This window comes from Tauraco erythrolophus, chromosome 1 (genome assembly GCF_009769465.1).
Source record: "Tauraco erythrolophus isolate bTauEry1 chromosome 1, bTauEry1.pri, whole genome shotgun sequence".
NCBI classification, from domain to species: Eukaryota; Metazoa; Chordata; class Aves; order Musophagiformes; family Musophagidae; genus Tauraco; species Tauraco erythrolophus.
The window spans coordinates 118954734-118972304 of record NC_141465.1 but is presented as its reverse complement, the minus strand read 5'-3'; positions in this window follow the sequence as shown (position 1 = coordinate 118972304).

Below are 17571 nucleotides of genomic sequence, written 5' to 3'. Positions count from 1 at the left end.
GCTCTCCGCCAAGTTTCCCTGGTGACCAGGGCGGAGTTTTCCCGGGGCGTGCGGCCGCGGGCACACAGCGGCCCGGCGGAGGGACGCGTGTGCCCGGGGCTTGTGCCCGCGGCACTGAGGGGAACTGCCGGTATGGCGAGAGGAGGGGAGCGAGAGCGGCCCCTTTAGGCCCCCGCCTCGGGCGTGCACTCACTGTAGCGGCTCCATCTCCTTGTTCCGCCCGCTCGGTGCTGCCCGGCTCCGCCTGCCGGCCGGCCTTCCGCTCGCCACCTGCTGTCTCCGAGCAGAACCAGCTCTTTGTCGTCCTCCTTCCCGACAGAAGAAAAGCCATGTTTGAAACCCACCTGCAATAGAGCACCGTCCTTTGTCCCTCTTCACTGAGGGCCGTTTGGGGCAGAGCCTCCTCCAGTGCAGGGGATCCAAAAAGCGGACCCGCTAACCATACCTTCATAGTGCACCCTTTGACCAGCTCAGCCCTTTCCTCCTCCTTTATCTAAAATACTGAAGTTCAGCATTACTTACTTTTTCTGTCTTTACCTGACAAGTATTCTACTTCTCACTGTGGCTTACTTCCTAAAAACTGTCTTTTTTTTTTTTTTGCCCCCTCTCTATTTAAATACCAAGCTGATTTTTTAACCTCTTGTGGGTATTTAACCTTTCTCAAGATCAATTAGGTGTGTGATTTCCAGGTGGGTGGTACATAAGGTGACTGATGAGTCTGTAAACCTGTAGTCAGAAGCCAGCTCCTCAACTTTGTCCCAGGTCCACACTCTGGAGGAGCCTCCCCATACCATTAGGGAGGGCTATGCTTACCGAGAAAAAACATCTTTCTCTTTCCCTTGGAGCATATACCATCCCCTGTGTTAGGGACATGTGTGCAGTAGGTACACACGCACTACGGATGTGAGGCTGATGGGGCACATCCACCAGCTTGTGGAGATAGCATTTGATCAGAAAGGTGGTCCCACTTCTGTCCTTCCACCATAGTCTGTCGCATTACATCACTTTCCATCTTTGACCCACATAATGAGTAGTGAGGTGTTATGGTAGCACAAATCTTTTGCTTAAGTTTTCTCATATGTAAAATGTGAACATTAACTGCTTAGCTAGTAAGAGTATAGTAAGGAGCTTGTTAACCTTTGCAAACACTAAGCATTAGCATCATCTGGTCTTTTTGTAAGCCAGAATGAATGAGGGGAAAGAACAACCAGACAACTTCAACAGCTGCTGTTCTATTAAAACATTCTCTGAGGCCCTCAGCCCTGGAAACCGCCAAACCTGAAAGCTACTGAAAGGGTGATCCTAATGAAAACGGTTTGTAACTCATTACCAATTTGTTTTGACAAGTGGAAAATACCTGCCCAAAGGTTGTTTCTGTTAAGTGTCGACATTCCTGTTCAAAGCCCTGATTGTGTGGGCTGTCCGTTCTTCTACTTGGCTGTCCATGTGTCGTTTATCCCACTGGGATGCATTGTTGGTAGGTAAGAAATAGACATAGACTTAGTGGAATGTTACATCTCAGAGCACAAACCAAAAGGTTTTGGCAGCTGCCTGACTCTGTGCTCATCAATCATCATTTGGGGGTTATTCTGCTTTATTATATTGAAAACTGCTTTCTGGGGTAGACTCACTGTGCATTTTTTTCTTGAAATATCTCTGTATGATTAGCATTGGTCAAGAATTTGTGATGGATATTGCAATATTTCCTTTGCAAATGCATCAAGATTTTACTTCTATGAACAACATTCTCACACAGGAAATTTCCACTGATTAAAAGAAAAACAGTTAAAGGCTGGTTATGGGGTTTTAAATACAAGCTTATTTTGGTCGAACTGGAACTGTTACTCCCTTTATAATTTAAGCCCTGAAGCACTGTGCAGTCCCTTCTCACGCTAGATAAACATGAGTACAGAATCCTCCTACAGATTCCACAGTGCTTATTGACCACAAGTAAAAATACATCTTCATATGGTTAACAACATTGTCACTGACTAACCTACAAAATAGTTCACAGAAGTGGGGATTCAAATAAATTTACATGTGATGTTAATATAATCTCTGATTAAAAGTACTTTGGGAGAAATCTCAATATTTCTAAAAAAAAAATCAATTTTTTATAATTATAATATTTTGGTTTTAAAATTCACAAAATATTCTAGTTTGAAATTAAGTTTTCTTAGTTTTCTTAAGCAAAAAAAAAACAAACAAACCTGTTTATATCAGAAAATCTTGTCTCTGACTCTATTTTTTTTGATTGATAACCGGGAAACGACTTCTAAAGCAGAATGTCATGCTTGCACTTCCTCATGGGTGAGAAATAAAATGCTGCTGACTTTTCAAGGAGCAAATTACAATGCTCACTAGGCTGCTAGCTGTTTTATCTTCGCCACACTCCTAGGGAGAGCCAGGGCATCTGGCTGTTACTTCTAATTCCCCATCCACTTCATATGACAGTAAGTAAACAGATACTACCACTTGCTGTTCCTTAACGAAATATAGGTTACTGGTCCATACATGGAAAGACAATCTTACTACCTTTTCTACCACTGCAAGCCAAGCCATGCTTTAGCCTAATGTGATCACACTGGATTTCCGTCACTTTCAAACCCAATTGAAAGAAAATCACAGGAAGATAGTAGGATTTGCTGTACCAAATCTCTTGATTTAAGAAGCTGCAGTTTAAGAATCATGACAAATAGGATATGTTTCAGGATAGCAGTTTGTTACAGAAATAAGAAGAAACCTCTTAGTACAAAATCCAGCTCAAAATCTCCCGTGACTAGTACTGTAGAGGAGTACCATAGTAAATTATGAGACACAAGATGGATTGTTTTAGGATAGCATTCACTTAATAGTTAAGGACTTTGACAAATATCTGTTGACCTAAATTCAAAATGTGCTACTGCTGCTGCTTGTGATAGTAAAATTCTCCATAACAAACCTCTGCAATGCCAAAGGCTTATATTTTTCAGGAAGATAGCAAGGCTGGCTCTGTGCTGCATGTCATTTTGATGCTACATTTGTGCTGTTCAATGCTAGATTTCATCTTTCTTTCTAAAAATGAAAAACAGCCAAAAAACAACTTCAAGAATTTTTTAGCAATTGCGTAAGACCAACAAGAGATGTGAGAAATCTAAGCCCTGGTAAAATCAATGGGAGTTGTGATAATTATTACAAAGAAGGCAGGTTTTATCCTTATTTTCAAATACTAGCAAACAAAAATCTTTTCTTCTCAAGAGACTTAAAATGTCAAGCATATAACGTCAAGCACAAAATATGCTTTCAGATTTCTAAGCTTTAGGCTACACTCTCTTCATATCTCCAAGCTGTTTTCCGCAAACATAAGACTTTGGAGTACTTTTTTTTTCCTTTCCTTTAATAAAAGCTGAAATTTTTCTGAAATCTCTAGAGTCAGGGTAATGGAACTTTAAGAAATAAATTAAATAGCATAAATCTTATTATAAAATTGTAAGATTTTGCAACACCGGTTTTGTGGCACAAGTGCATGATTATTGGCAAGTTCAATTCCATCGTTAGGAGGTACCATCCTCTTGTGAAGCAAGTTTCTTTCGCGTGACAATCCAACTTTTTCCGAGCAGGCAGACTTCAGTTCTGTGCTGGGACAGCTACAGATCTTGTCATCCGGAGAACTGAACCAATCAGTGGATGTTTAAGATTGGGCAGAGGTTAGCTAAATTAAGCACTTTGCCATGAGATTGTACTCGGAGAAAGTTTTAACTTCTGTTGTCAGACACTGCAAAGTTGTGCCTACCTTGCTGGGTCACCATTAATATCCCTCTGGTACTGGGACCACAGTCCTATAGGCTTCAATAAACAGAAAATCTTTGACACCTTCCTGGAGAGTCCTCAGAAAATTCCTATGAGCTTTCAAGCGCAAGATAGAAATTACTGTAGTTATGATGCGCATGCTGCGCATGGAGACCTTTCATTATTGGTATGGCCAGTCCAAAGCTCCAGCTTTTGCAGGTTTGCAGATGACGCCAAGCTGTGTGGTGTGGTGGACACGCTGGAGGGAAGGGATGCCATCCAGAGGAACCTTGACAGACTGGAGAGGTGGGCCTGTGAGAACCTCATGAAGTTCAACAAGGCCAAGTGCAAGGTCTTGCACATGGGTCGGGGCAATCCCAAGCACAAGAACAAGCTGGGCAGAGAATGGATTGAGAGCAGCCCTGAGGAAAAGGACTTGGGAGTGCTGGTGGATGAGAAGCTCAACATGAGCCGGCAATGTGCACTGGCAGCTCAGAAGGTCAACCTTATCCTGGGCTGCATCCAAAGCAGCATGGCCAGCAGGTCGAGGGAGGTGATTCTGCCCCTCTACTCTGCTCTCGTGAGACCCCACCTGGAATACTGCATTCAGCTCTGGAGTTCCCAGCACAAGAAGGACATGGTGCTGCTGGAGCAGGTCCAGAGGAGGGCCACAAAGATAATCCGAGGGCTGGAACACCTCTGCTATGAAGACAGGCTGAGAGAGTTGGGGCTGTTCAGCCTGGAGAAGAGAAGGCTCCGGGGTGATCTTATAGCAGCCTTCCAGTACTTAAAGGGGGCCTACAGGAAAGCTGGAGAGGGACTCTTTACCAGGGCATGTAGTGATAGGACAAGGGGCAATGGCTTTGAACTGAAAGAGGACAGATTTCGATTAGATATAAGGAAGAAATTTTTCACTCAGAGGGTGGTGAGACACTGGAACAAGTTGCCCAGAGAAGTTGTTGCTGTCTCATCCCTGGAAGTGTTCAAGGCCGGGTTGGATGAGGCTTTGGGCAACCTGGTCTAGTGGAGGATTTCTCTGCCCCTGGCAGGGGCGTTGGAACTAGATGATCTTTGAGGTCCCTTCCAACCCTAACCATTCTATGATTCTATGATTCTATGATTCCTATAACACTTGCACATAGATGTCAACAAACAGAGAATTTCCTCATTTCATTAAGGAAGAATCTAAGAGATGTAAATTCCCTAAGTACAATTACTGGGAAGTATGATACCCATGAAGACCAGCTAAAAGGTCGCAATGCAGCTCCTGATATGCTGTCTCCTGCCAGCTTTTTCTGCTCACATAAAACCTCTGTGAATGGTCCTCATCCTTCAAAGTCCCACATGCACCAATACTAAGCAAATCGTCCATTGCAGACACTTATTTTGCCCTCAGTTTTAATTTTCTATATTTTCTGTGGCCATAAGCAATCTCGGAAGACTTTGGGCTTTAAATCTTTCCAAAGCCGTGCCTTCTCTGCTGTGAGAACGTACTGACATTTCCACTCTAGGACAGGAAGCCTCATGCAGTTTGGAGCAGTGGGCCACTGTCAGGTTCTCATCAAGCACCATGCACTTTATCATGACAGTTCTGTTTGAAAATACTATGAAACTATGATACTACATGATAGGTCCATGAACCACCTACCAGAGTCTTGGGGATGATTAAATCCATAAATGACTGCTGGAAACACTTCTCCAAAAAATTCCCGAATCCTCTAGTGGCTCTCTGCTGAACAGGAGCTGCTGCTTTCACTGCCTAGGTGACTCTCTGCAATTTGGACAAAGTCTGTGGAAGATCTTCTTATGCCAATCTAGTTCACTTTCCAGGGTGACAGAAAAGTAAAATGACGTACTGAAAGAACCATACAAAATATGGATTTCCCTCCAAATCACTGAACCCATCAACACATGGTGTAGTTGAGCCTCAAAAGCAACGCTGTTAGAAAGATTCAGACAAAATATTTCTGTTTTCTCTGGCACAAAGGCTGAAAATCATAATTTCTTCTTCAAAGCCTGCATGTACTTTACATTCTCTTCTTGCTTTTTATGCCTGTTTTCCATGATGAGACAGGAAATACTATTTTTTGGAATTACTGATTGAATTATATTATTCTCTTCTGGCCCTACAGTCAAAATCTTACACTAACCTGACAAAACCCAGTTCTGTCACAAGCAATTAGGATTTGGTAGGCATTCAGAAAGCAATGCGACCCTACACAGGGATCCTCCCTGATATCTACACTGGATAGGCAGTCTGCTTTCCTGCATATCCTTGGAAACCATCCTTTCTCAGAGTTATCCTTCAGGGCATAAATGTATCAATAAGGACGATCATGGAATACCAAGCAGTGAATTTGTCTCTTCATCAATCAGTTTTTAAGGATATAGTGCTTGCAGGCCAAACACAATCTTCAAAATTAATTTTTAAAGCCATAGTATTGTTTACATACAAGGAACTAAATATTGCATTTTCATCATAAGTGAGATTCTCAGTGCCACTAGTGAGACTGGAGAGAATACTGCAATGTATTCCTTAGACTGGGACTCTATCCTTTCAGCCCCTTTCAGGCATTATTGCAGTTCACATTACCTGTTGTTCATGCAATAGATTCACCTTCTTTGGAAGAAGAATAGCTGTGCAACCGTAAGTTAACATTTTCTACACAAAACCATGGTCAGTTTCTCAGGTCACCCCACTTGCTGCTCCTGTAAACCAGTTTACATTGACTTCTCTGGACCTGTATGCATACTTATCTGAAAAACAGAAGTTGTAAGTTTTTCAACTGAATAGGCCAAAAAAAAGAGATGCATCCAAACTTACGGGAATTTTTTTTTTACAAACACCACTTCTCTGTGACTGAGTTTGCCAATTTGTATGACATTTACATAAATATTTACCCAACTTGCCAAGGGTTGTGAATCTTCATGAATCATTGTTTGTGTAACACTTCGTAATCCTTGAATGAAATGTAGCATATGCATTCAGAGTATGGATCTGGTTAATGTCAGAGGATAAAGGAAAAGAAGAACAGATAAAAAATGATCACATTACTTTTTTTTCCCCGTGTTCAAGATTAATTTCAAAGAAATTCTCTCTTACAAATACAAATCTTTCTCTTTCACACAGACATAATATGGTTGGTACACATCTTAGTGAAGAAGATTAGGACACAGTCTAATGTTAATCAGCATTTTCAAGTTTGTTCACTTTTATTAAGATAAAAAGCAGGCGTTAGCATATAGTATTTGAAATTCACACCTACATCGCTTTATTTTACTCTTTCTGTATAGAAATATAAACAGAGATATTTAAATTAAAATATTATAACATTAAATGCTTTTAATTCATACATAGGCAAAGTCCTTTTTGGCAAATTTCTTTGCTTCAAGAGTCGGATAAACTAAATGAGCATACTGGCTGCTTCACTTAGCTGTCATCTCTGTAAAGGCTGTATGAGTAAGCCTGACACACTTCATCTCTCATGTTATCATCATCTACATGCTTTTGTTATTGTCTTTCGTGTTAAATTTTACAGCATCTTCAGTCAGTATGGCACTGTAAATGAACTAAATAACTAGGAGAGAGGTTTAAGAAATGATCATAAAGGTTATGTGCATCCTGCTTTAGTCGCTGTAATATCAGTGCATGAGAGCCATGTAATACACCATCTCAGGACAATTCTGTATTTGACACTTGTCCTGAGCTAGGCACAAAGAACTGCCAGCAGTTCAATATTTCGAAGTAGAGTGTTGACACATTTGAAGCATCACAATGATTTCATAATCATTGTGACATTTGAAATAGATACTCAAACTCAGCAAGAAAATATTTTTTAGTTTGAGAAACCAGATTTCTTAAGCAAACAAAATTATAGATGTTAAAGATTGGAAATATATTTTATCATTCTTCTCTTCACTGCAGCAGGATGGCTTTTTTTAACACACTTGTATAGTGTTCTGCAGCTCAATTGTAGGAATGCATTTTGGGCAGGAGGATATCTGCAGGGAAGTCCCCATACACCCACCAATTACACAGGACACTGTCCTAGGAATGAAATCAGCTGTGACATATGAAGCACACGGACTCTGTAAGTGCAAAGACAGAATTGAAGTTTATTTTCCCTTTACCATATTTATAGCATACAGAGCCCCTTCCCATGCTCCAATCAACAATGGAATCATGTATTTGTGCATTCTTAAGTTTTAGGCAGCAGTCCAAGCATGTACACACCTCCCTGTTTTGTTCCAGATGTTTTTGTCATGGGACGTGCACGGCCTTGATGCCGACCTTCCTGCATGCTTTGCTTTCTTAAACAACAATGTCCTTTGTTTGATCTCTGGAGCATCTTGATATTATTGCAGGGCTTGGAGACGAACAGCAGTAGGGAGAAACCCTGTCTTTTCCCTCAACTCATAATCCTCTTCTCTATCCACAATTCCCCCTTTTTTGTTTATCACAACTCCATGGATTACTAAAACCGCCATGACGCATGCTTCTACCTTTTGTGCTCATCTTATTGCAGTCCAAGGAAACTGAAACAACACTAGAAATAAAATCAACAACAACCTCCAACAGCAATAAGAATCCATATGCATGAGTTAAGGCTAGAGAACCAATTTTTCAGATTAATCCAGGATAAATCTTAGCTTACGTAATACAACTTGAAAAGATAGGATTTTCTAAAAACCTACAACACTATTCATTACATATCGATACATTTAAAACAGAGGTTAATGCAAACATATAAGGATGAGAAGTACATATCATTACAGAGATATTGTGTAATAATGTTAGATTCTCTTGAGTGCTACCTTTTGCCATGTGTACTTGAAACACTCATCTGTCAAAAAACGTCAAGGCTAATTTTCAACCTTGCTCATGGATGGGGGAATAAGACCCATTATATATAATTTGTAAAAGAGGCCTGGAAGACCCTCCGCCGTGTCATGCTAATGAATGACAACCATGGTGGAACAGTAAAACAGTCTCATTACCATCCCAAAACACTCCAAATTGCCCCCAATCTATAATCTGTTCCGTTGTATCATTTCGTGTTCTTGGGTTTCTTGAACGACATGGTTTCCAGCCAAATAATCCATGGACTTAAATGCCTTTATGCCAATGCGCGCAGCATGGGGAATAAGCAAGAGGAGTTAGAAGTGTATGCGCGCCTGTTGGGATATGATCTTATTGGTATCACGGAGACGTGGTGGGATGACTCCTATGACTGGAGTGTCAGAATAGAAGGGTACAGGCTCTTTAGGAAGGATAGGCAGGGAAGAAGAGGAGGAGGAGTTGCCCTCTATGTCAAGGACCAGCTAGAGTGCATGGAGCTGCACCTGGGGACGAATGAGGTCCCGACTGAGAGCTTATGGGTTAGGATTAAAGGCAGAGCAGGGACAGAGGACGTAGTAGTAGGGGTCTGCTACAGACCACCTGACCAGGAGGACTGGGTGGATGAGGCCCTCTACAGACAGATAGGAGCTGCCTCACGTTCACGAGCCCTGGTCCTTATGGGGAACTTCAACCACCCTGATATCTGTTGAAAGGACAACAAAGCAAGGCACAGGCAATCCAGGAGGTTCCTGGAATGCATGGATGACAACTTCCTTCTCCAAGTGGTAGAGGAACCAACGAGGAGAGGTTCTATGCTGGACCTTGTTCTCACTAACAATGAAGTGTCGGAGAAGTCTTCTGGCTGCTGCGTGGGCTAAATGAGCAGCACCTGTGGCTTGTTAAAACAGGTGCTGTGAGTTACCCTGGGAAGCCGGAAGCCACATGACCTATGGCTGGTTAAAAGTGAGGCGCTCCCTCCTGGAAGTGGGGTATTTTTCTCCTGGGTATTGGAGAGGTTGGAGTAGTGGCTGAAGCTCTCTTGTGATATCCAAAAGCCTTCTGAGTGAGATAACATGACTGCAACAACCCTTTGTTGTGATTCAGTGTGATGAGGATACCTTCAGTTTGTGGCATCTGGTGACCCTGATGTGATCTGTTGGGACATGAACTTTTTGGACCGCAGGGTGAAGTGCGGTAGAAATGAAGGAGTGGTGAAGAAGCTCTGACTTCAACTAGTACCAGAAGGTATGTGTGTTCATGTGGGGCTCCAGGGACAGAGTTTGGATTGAAAAAATGGGACAAAACCTTGTAAAAGAGAATCAAGCCTTTGCTACTCTTAAGTCTGTGATAATGGCTGTGGGAGCCAATATAAGTGATGAGGACCTTTATAAATTACTGGATTGGGCATTAGAGCAGGAAGGCCTAGTGAATCTTAGCACAGCCTTTAGCCTTGAGCTCTGGAAAAAGCTGGGGGACAAGCTACTCCTTGAGGCTGTATTTGAGCATAAGGACTTGACTGAAATTGACCTGCTGCGTACATGTGGGGCCCTGGATGTTTTAATACAAAAAGGGGTGGAAGAAGAAAATGAATTATCAGACTATAAATCTGTGGGTGAAGGTTTGGAAGGAGATAATGAGCTGCAGTGATCATGAAATGGTAGAATTCAAGATCATAGAATCATAGAATCGTTAGGGCTGGAAGGGACCTTCAAAGGTCATCTAGTCCAACCCCCCTGCAAGGAACAGGGATATCTCCAACTAGATCAGGTTGCTCAGGGCCTCATCCAACCAGGCCTTGAACGTCTCCAGGGATGGAGCATCCACCACCTCTCTGGGCAACCTGTTCCAGTGTTCTACAACTCTCATGGTAAAAAATTTTTTCCTAATATCCAACCTGAATCTACCTCCCTCTATTTTAAAACCATTACCCCTTGTCCTATCACAACTGGCCCTCCTGAACAGCCTCTCCCCATCTTTCTTGTAGGCCCCCTTGAGGTACTGGAAGACCACTATAAGGTCACCCCGGATCCTCCTCTTCTCCAGGCTGAACAGCCCCAACTCTTTCAGCCTGTCCTCATAGGAAAGGTGCTCCAGCCCTCTTATCATCTTCGTGGCCCTCCTCTGGACCCTCTCCAACTGGTCCATGTCCTTCTTATGTTGGGGACTCCAGAACTGGACGCAATACTCCAAGTGAGGTCTCACGAGGGCAGAGTAGAGGGGCAGAATCACCTCCCTCGACCTGCTGGCCACGCTCCTCTTGATGCAGCCCAGGACGCGGTTGGCCTTCTGGGCCGCAAGAGCACATTGCCGGCTCATATTGAGCTTCTCGTCCACCAGTACTCCCAAGTCCTTCTCCTCAGGGCTGCTCACGATCCATTCTCCGCCCAGTCTGTATTTGTGCCTGGGATTGCCATGACCCAGATGTAGGACCTTGCACTTGGCCTGGTTAAACTTCATGAGGTTGGTACGGGCCCACCTCTCCAGCCTGTCAAGGTCCCTCTGGATGGCATCCCTCCCTTCCAGCGTGTCAACGGCACCACACAGCTTGGTGTCATCGGCGAACTTGCTGAGGGTGCACTCCATGCCACTGTCCACGTCACCGACAAAGATGTTGAAGAGGGCCGGGCCCAACACGGACCCCTGAGGGACGCCACTCGTGACCGGTCTCCACATGGACATCGAGCTGTTGACCACTACTCTCTGAGTACGGCCATTGAGCCAATTCCTTATCCACCGAGTGGTCCATCCATCAAACCCATGCCTCTCTAGTTTAGAGAGAAGAATGTCGTGCGGGACAGTGTCAAAAGCTTTGCACAAGTCCAGGTAGATGACATCCGTTGGTCGACCCTTGTCCACCGATGTTGTCACCCCATCATAAAAGGCCACCAAGTTGGTCAGGCACGATCTGCCTTTGGTGAAGCCATGTTGGCTGTCACCCACCACCTCCTTGCTCTCCATGTGCCTTAGCATGGTTCCCAGGAGAATCTGCTCCATGACCTTGCCAGGCACAGAGGTGAGGCTGACCGGCCTGTAGTTGCCCGGGTCCTCCTTGTTCCCCTTTTTAAAAATGGGGGTTATGTTCCCTCTCTTCCAGTCATTGGGGACCTTGCCAGACTGCCACGACTTCTCAAATACAATGGCCAGTGGCTTGGCAACTTCATCTGCCAGTGATGATACTTAGGTGTCGGGGAAGTTTCCTGGCTACTATATGGGAAGCACCTGTGCCTTGTTGAGACAGGTGCTGTGAGTCACGGTGGTCAGCTGGAGACCATGTGACCTATGGGAGGTTTAAAGGTGGGGCACTCCCAAGAGGGAGTGGGGCATTTCCCTCCTAGAGTGTGGAGTGGTAGCAGCCCCTGGAGAGTGGTGTTTTGTAGCTCTCTGTTAGAAGTCTTTGATTGTGGTATAGACCTTTGGAGTGAAACAAACCTTCTGATATACGAGGAGAATCACAACGGCCTTCTGGGTTGTGATTCCCGAAGACGAGATACCAGCGGTCCACGACATCTGGTGACCCCGACGTGATTCGTTGAAACGTGAACTGCCTGGACCGCAGGGTGAAGTGCGGTAAACACAAGATACAGAGCCCAGCGAAGCTTGAGAAGTGGCAGAAGCTGCAGACCGACCTAGACACCTGGAACAAGGTGAGCCGTTGGGAGTTAAAATGGGCCAGAATTTTGTCAAGGAGAATCAGACCTTCACTTTCCTTAAATCTGCGGCAATGGCTGCGGGGGCCAATATAAGTAATGAAGACTTATATTATTTACTTAACTGGGCAGCGGGACACGAAGACCTAGTTGGCCTCACCTTCACCTTTAACCTAGAACTTTGGAAAAGGCTGGGGGATAAGCTACTTTGTGAAGTAGTCCTTGGGAAAAAGGATTTAACCGATATTGACCTGCTGCGTACGTGGGAAGCCCTGGATAATATAATTCAAAAGGGGTCGGCAGAAGAGGAGGAAGAGGAATTAACAGATTATGTATCAGCGAGCGAAGGATATGAAGGGGGCAACGAACTGTCTGAGGGAGACGGTGTGGACAGCGAATTAGACGTATCCTCGCTGTTCGCGGAAATCAACAAAGTTGCGGGGACTATGCAGGAAATCTGCCCCACCCTCCAGGAGATACTGGAGCGTCCCCCACCCTTTGCCCCAGCAGCCCCCCCTTCCTCCTCAGGAGGTATCGAGCCTATGGCTCCGCCGCTTGATTTAATGACCCCACCCCTGGCAATTTCATATCCGGCAACATATATGGCGCAGGTACGAGCAATGCAGCCGTTATTAGTACGCCAGGCCATGACGATGCTGCAAGGTATATCCCAACAGTTAGCAGCTGTAGTAGAGATGCTGCATCAGGCCATGACCCCCCCTACAGTAAAAGAAATTATAAAAGAAACCTCTGAGGTGAGTAACAGCTCAGCTGGGGAGCTACTGCCGGTTTCTCGACCAAGGAAAAAGTCACCAAAACCCGCCTGTTTAGTTGAACCAGACCCCCTGGGAGCCCCCAAAGCAACAGTTCAGCCTCGTGACCCAGTCCGTTACTGGGACGAGGTTCGGATAAAAGCAGTAAAGGGTGGAGACTGGGACTTGGTCCAAGCCCTGGGGGTACCAGTTGATAATAAAGATTCAACTGCAACAGAAATGGGAGGAGGGCCGGGTGTATTCCCTGTAGAACTAGCCCTCCCGGGCTCCAACCAGCCCAATCGACACTTGGGCTGGTCCTGGAAGGTAATTCAAGACATGCAGAAAGCGGTAGCACGGTACGGAGCGAATTCTCCAGCAGTAACACAGTTATTATGGTTACTGAACTTAGAAATACTAGTGCCATATGACTTCCAACATCTGGCTCAGGTGATGTTCCAGCCGATACAGTGCTCCGTTTTCATGAATGTCTGGAGACAGCTGGCCGACCATCAGGCATTAGAGAACATCCAATTGCCCCAGGGTGACCCCTGCTATGCTGTAGGCACAGACGTATTAATGGGGACAGGTCATGTCTTTAGTAATCCAACAATCCAGGCGCAGTGGCATCCCCAGATTCTTGAACAAGTCAAACAAATAGGGATGCAAGCCCTTATGCGCACAACAGAAATGGCGGAGCCCAGGGCGAGGTACTCCACGATCAAACAAGGAGCCAAGGAGCCCTTTCTACAATTCGTAGAAAGATTACAAGGGGCAATAGAAAAACAAATATATGACAGTAAACTACGGGCACTATTGACAAAACAGCTGGCAAAAGATAATGCCAACCCCGATTGTCGGAGAGTTATTGAAGGATTGCCGGGGGACCCCTCTCTAGAAGAAATGGTGATTGCATGTGCCAAAGTCGGGCCCGTAGAAAGCGAGATGACCACATTGGCCACTGCTCTAACTAAACAAAGATGTTATATTTGTGGGAGAATAGGTCATCTCGCCAAAAACTGCAAATCAAACGGCCGGCCGGGAAACAGCAGAAAGAGAAAGCGTGCACAGATGTCTTATGGTCCAGGCAAGCCCTTTGCGGGAACGCTGCAACAGCCGCAGACCAGTCCAGAAAAGACCGCAGAGGGAATGTTAAAGCAGCCGGAAAAGCAGCCAGAGCAGCCAGGGTGGATGTATCCATCGTCGTCAGAACAATGGATATATCCACCGCCAATGTGGTATGATAAAAAAATATGAGAACGACTTCCCCATGACCTGGTTCCAAGGTGTTTGACAAACGGCGATGGAAAATGGAATCGAAATGTTGGAAACCCCTAAAGGCTGCGAGGCATTTTTTTTTTAAAAAAGAAAGGGGGAATTGTTGGGGAAGTTTCCTGGCTGCTATATGGGAAGCACCTGTGCCTTGTTTAGACAGGTGCTGTGAGTCACGGTGGTCAGCTGGAGACCATGTGACCTATGGGAGGCTTAAAGGTGGGGCACTCCCAAGAGGGAGTGGGGCATTTCCCTCCTAGAGTGTGGAGTGGTAGCAGCCCCTGGAGAGTGGTGTTTTGTAGCTCTCTGTTAGAAGTCTTTGATTGTGGTATAGACCTTTGGAGTGAAACAAACCTTCTGATATACGAGGAGAATCACAACGGCCTTCTGGGTTGTGATTCCCGAAGACGAGATACCAGCGGTCCACGACACTTAGGGAAGCAAGGAGGGTGCATAGCAGGCTCACTACCCTGGATTTCAGGAAAGCAGACTTTGGCCTCTTCAAGGATCTCCTTGCTAGAGTACAATGGAATGAGGCCCTGAAGGGAAGAGGGGCACAAGAAAGCTGGTTAATATTCAAGGATCACCTCCTCCAAGCTCAGGAGCGGTGCATCCCAACAAAGAGAAAGTCAGGTAGGAACACCAGGAGGCCTGCATGGATGAATAAGGAGCTCCTGGACCAGCTCAGGCACAAAAAGAAAGCCTATAGGGGGTGGAAGCAAGGACAGGTAGCCTGGGAAGAATACAGAAATTGTCCGGCCAACAAGAGATCAGGTTAGGAAAGCCAAAGCCCTGATAGAGTTAAATCTGGCCAGGGACATCAAGGGCAACAAGAAAGGCTTCTATAGATATGTCAGTGATAAAAAGATCTAGGGAAAATGTAGGCCCTCTCTGGAAGGAAACGGAGACCTGGCTACCCAGGATATGGAGAAGGCTGAGGTTCTCAATGACTTCTTTGCCTCTGTCTTCACTGGCAAGAGCTCTAGCGGCACGGCCCAAGTCACAGAAGGCAAAGGCAGGGACTGGGAGAATGAAGAACCGCCTGTTGTAGGAGATCAGGACCGAGACCATCTAAAGAACCTGAAGGTGGACAAGTCCATGGGACCAGACAAGGTGCATCCGCAGGTCCTGAGGGAACTGGCAGATGAAGTTGCTAAGCCACTATCCATCATATTTCAGAAGTCGTGGCAATCTGGTGAAGTTCCCAATGACTGGAAAAGGGGAAACATAGCCCCCATCTTTAAAAAGGGGGGAAAAAAGAAGACCCAGGGAACTACAGGACAGTCAGTCTCACCTCTGTGCCTGGCAAGATCATGGAGCAGATCCTCCTGGCAACTATGCTAAGGCACATAGAAAACAAGGAGGTGATTGGTGACAGCCAACATGGCTTCACTAAGGGCAAATCCTGCCTGACTAATTTGGTGGCCTTCTATGATGAGGTTACAGCATTGATGGATAGGGGAAGAGCAACTGACATCATCTACCTGGACTTATCCAAAGCATTTGATACTGTCCCACACGACATCCTTATCTCTAAACTGGAAAGACGTGGTTTTGATGGATAGACCACTCGGTGGATAAGGAATTGGCTGGATGGTCGCACTCAAAGAGTTGTGGTCAACGGTTCAATGTCCACGTGGAGGCCAGTGACGAGTGGTGTTCCTCAGGGGTCAGTACTGGGACCAGTGCTATTTAACATCTTTGTTGGAGACATGGACAGTGGGATCGAGTGCACCCTCAGCAAGTTTGCAGATTGACACCAAGTTGTGTGGTGTTGTGGACATGCTGGAGGGAAGGGATGCCATCCAGAGGGACCTTGACAGGCTGGAGAAAAGGGCCTGTGAGAACCTCATGAAGTTCAACAAGGCCAAGTGCAAGGTCCTGCATGTGGGTTGGGGTAATCCCAAGCACAAATACAGGCTGGGCGGAGAATGGATTGAGAGCAGCCCTGAGGAAAAGGACTTGGGAGTGCTGGTGGATGAGAAGCTCAACATGAGCCCGCAATGTGCGCTGGCAGCCCAGAAAGCCAACCGTATCCTGGGCTGCATCAAAAGGAGTGTGGCCAGCAGGTCAAGGGAGGTGATTCTGCCCCTCTACTCTGCTATCGTGAGACCCCACCTGGAATATTGTGTTCAGCTCTGCAGTCCCCAACACAAGAAGGACATGGAGCTACTGGAGCAAGTCCAGAGGAGGGCCACGAAGATGATCAGAGGGCTGGAGCACCTCTGCTATGAAGACAGGCTGAGAGAGTTGGGGCTGTTCAGCCTGGAGAAGAGAAGGCTCCGGGGTGATCTTATAGCAGCTTTCCAGTACCTAACGGGGGCCTACAGGAAAGCTGGTGAGGGACTTTTTACTAGGGTGTGTAGTGATAGGACAGGGGGCAATGGATGCAAACTGAAAGAGGGCAGATTTAGGTTAGATATAAGAAAGAATTTTTTTGCATTGAGGGTGGAGAGACACTGGAACAGGTTGCCCAGAGAAGTTTTAGATGCCCCATCCCTGGAAGTGTTCAAGGCCAGGTTGGATGAGGCTTTGGGCAGCCTGGTGTAGTGGAGGGTTTCCCTGCCCATGGCAGGGGCGTTGGAACTAGATGATCTTTCAGGTCCCTTCCAACCCTAACCATTCTATGATTCTAAATACTGCAGCTCTGTTTTCTCTATTAAAAACTTTATGGTATGCAATTCAAGCTCGAGTTCATCCATATTACATTCCGCGTATTCATAGTCATACCAATTTGCCAGGTTTTATGACAGAAGGCAACGCCAGGGCTGACATGCTAGCTAACCCTGCATAGGTAGCACTTCAGCCTGATAAAATCACACAAGCCAAGGCATCGCATAGTTTCTTCCATGAAAGTGCGCATACCCTGCAGAAACAGTTCCACTTAACGCCCACTGAGGCTCGGGACATTGTCAGCGCTTGCGCTGACTGCCACGGACTTGCGGCACCTCTGCCATCGGGGGTAAACCCCAGAGGCCTAAAGGCCCTGCAGCTTTGGCAGACGGATGTAACGTATGTTCCTGAATTTGGCAGGTTTAAGTATGTGCACGTGTCTATTGACACTTTCTCCTCAGCCATGTGGGCATCTGCTCAGACTGGGGAGAAAGGTTGCGGTGTCATTGACCCTTGGAAACTCGCTTTTGCGATCTTGGGCGTGCCTTTTTCTGTGAAAACCAATAATGGCCTGGCCTGTGTCTCACAGAAGACATGGTAGTTTTTACACCTATGGGGTGTAGATCATACTTTGGGTATTCCGCATTCTCCTACTGGCCAAGCCATTGTTGAACGCGGT